General features: G+C 35.5%; 1 pseudogene; it reads left to right on the top strand.

Moving 5' to 3' along the window:
• Positions 1-218: 218 nt before the first annotated feature.
• LOC116532301 lies at positions 219-1,380 on the top strand (annotated as a pseudogene).
• Positions 1,381-2,966: the final 1,586 nt, after the last annotated feature.

Below are 2,966 nucleotides of genomic sequence, written 5' to 3'. Positions count from 1 at the left end.
GAAAATTCTCAACAAAATACTAGGAAACCTAACTCAGCAGTACATTTGAAAAGATCATTCACAGTAATAGAAAGGAAGGAGGAAGGAAAGAGTGCTTGAGAGTCTGCTCTTGGGGTGACTCGGGTTATGCCCTTTGAGGGAAGAATAGCACTCGAAGAAATAAGAGACAAATGTTGAGGTTTACAGATTCAGTTCCAGTTTAATGATGTGGTCCCTCTATGGAGATTTCTCCTCTAAATCTTGATCTCTTGTTTGGAAGTGACTAACAATATTTTGGCCTGAGAAAGCCCTAAAAGATCAGTGTATGTTTTGTGCCCCATTTTTTTATTACCAAAAATGAGAAGAAATATTGCAGGGAATGAAGATTTCTCTGCATTTTAGCATTGCTTTTTCAACTGTAGTTGGCTTTTTAATGAGGATGACAATGGAAGAGATAAAGAATGAAGCTGAGCCGGGCGCGGTGGCTCAAGCCTGTAATCCCAGCACTTTGGGAGGCCGAGGCGGGTGGATCACGAGGTCAAGAGATCAAGACCATCCTGGTCAACATGGTGAAACCCCGTCTCTACTACAAATACAAAAATTCAACTGGGCATGGTGGCGTGTGCCTGTAATCCCAGCTACTCAGGAGGCTGAGGCAGGAGAATTGACTGAACCCAGGAGGCGGAGGTTGCGGTGAGCCGAGATCGCGCCATTGCACTCCAGCCTGGGTAACAAGAGCGAAACTCCGTCTCAAAAAAAAAAAAAAGAAAAAAAGAATGAAGCTGAGATCACATCCATGGTTTCTATGACCCTCTATCCAGTCATGTATCCTGTATTTAATGAGCTAGAATGAGTAAATCTGTCTGTAGCTCAGACACAGAGAGCTGCTTTCATTAAGGCTGAAAAAGAAAATTCAGGTCTCACACAAGACATCATTATGAAAATTTTAGAGAAAAAAAGTGTAGAAGTTAACTTCAAGGAGTCCCCTTCTTTGTATGGCAGCTGATGATGTAGAAGAGTATATGATTGAACGACCAGAGCCAGAATTCCAAGACCTAAATAAAAACACAAGAACACTTAAACAAATTCTCAGTAAGATCCCAGATGAGATCAATGACAGAGTGAGGTTTCTGCAGGCAGTCAAGGATATAGCTAGTGCAATAAAAGAACTTCTTGATACGGTGAATAATGTCTTCAAGAAATATCAATACCAGACCGCAGGGCACTTGAACACCAAACGAAAGAATTTGTAAAGTGCTCCAAAATTTCAGTGATACTCTGAAAACATATTTTAAAGATGGCAAGGCAATAAATGTGTTCATAAGTGCCAACTGACTAATTAATCAAACCAACTTAACACTTCAGACTTTCAAAACTGTGGCCTGAAAATTGTATATGTTAAAAAATGTACTTCTCAGTGGTAGTATTGAATGGACTTTATCTGTAAAATTTAAAGTTTGACTGTATAAATTATCAGTCCCTCCTGAAGGGATCTAATCCAGGTTGTTGAATGGGATTATTGCCATCTTACACCATATTTTTATAAAATGTAGCTTAATCATAATCTCACACTTAAGATTTTGCATCATTTTTGCTATTATCATTCTTTTAAAACTTACAAGCCAAAAGAATGTATGCTTTAATGTGTCATTATATAACATTCCTTAAAAGAATTGTAAATATTGGTGTTTGTTTCTGACATTTTAACTTGAAAGTGATCTGCTGCAAGATAATGTATTTAACAACATTTGGTGGCAAATATTCAATAAATAGTTTACATCTGTTCATAAAAAAGATCATTCATCAAGTGGGATTCATCCTAGAGATGTAACGATGGTTCAACATATGCAGATCAACAAATAAGATACATCTTATTAAGTGAATGAAGGACAAAACCATAGTATCATCTCAATACATGCAGAAAAAGCATTTGATAAAATTCAACATCTCTTCATAATAAAAACTCAAAAAATTTGAAATAAAAGGAACATACCTCAATATAGTGAAGGCTATATATAGCAAACTGACCACCAGCATCATACTGAATGGGGAAAATTTTTAAATGTTTCCTCTATGATCTGGAATAAGGTAAAGATGTCCACTCTCAGCACTTTTGTTCAACATACTACTGGAAATCCTAGCCAGAAAAGTTAGGCAAGAGAAAGAAATAAAGGGCATCCAAATTGGAACCCAACATGTCAATTTTTTTTCCCGTTTGCAGATATCATGACCTGTTATATAGAAAACCCTAAAGATTCCACCACAAAACTGTGAGAACTAATTAAAGAATGCAGTAAAGTTGCAGGATATAAAGTTAACATACAAAAATTAGTAGCATTTTATACACTAATAACAAACTTGCAGACAAAGAAATCAATAGCTGCAAAAATTAAAATAGTGTACCTAGGAATACGTTTAACCAAGAAGGTGAAAGATTTTCATAGTAAAAACTATAATACACTGATGAAAGAAATTAAAGAGGACATGCAAAAATAGGAAAGTATCCCATGTTCATGGACAGAAATTAATATTGAGAAAACTGCCACATTACCAAAAGCATCTTTATATTCAATGCAATCCATATGAAAATATCAATGGTATTCTTCACAGAAATAGAATAGACAATCAGCATTCATATGAAACCAAAAAAGTCAAATAGCCAAAGCAATCCTGAACAAAGGAACAAAGCTGGAGGCATCACATTACTGTACTTCAAATTATAGTACAAAGCTATAGTAACCAAAACAGCATGGTATTGGTATAAAAACGGACACATTGATCAACAGAACAAAATAGAGAATTCAGAAATAAATCCACATATTTACAGTTCACTGATTTTTAGCAAAGGTGTCCAGAACATTTATTGGAAAAAGGACATCTCTTCAATAAATGGTGATGGAGAAACTGGACCCTTGTGTGCAGAAAAATGAAACTAGATCCCTAATCTTTCACCAGATAAAACAAATTAAATCTAAGTAGATAGAGGA

Source organism: Sapajus apella, unplaced genomic scaffold, assembly GCF_009761245.1.
Source record: "Sapajus apella isolate SASKATOON/1434 unplaced genomic scaffold, GSC_monkey_1.0 scaffold75, whole genome shotgun sequence".
In the NCBI taxonomy this organism is placed as follows: domain Eukaryota; kingdom Metazoa; phylum Chordata; class Mammalia; order Primates; family Cebidae; genus Sapajus; species Sapajus apella.
Note: the sequence above shows the minus strand (reverse complement) of the source record. Positions and strands in the feature narration are given on the sequence as shown.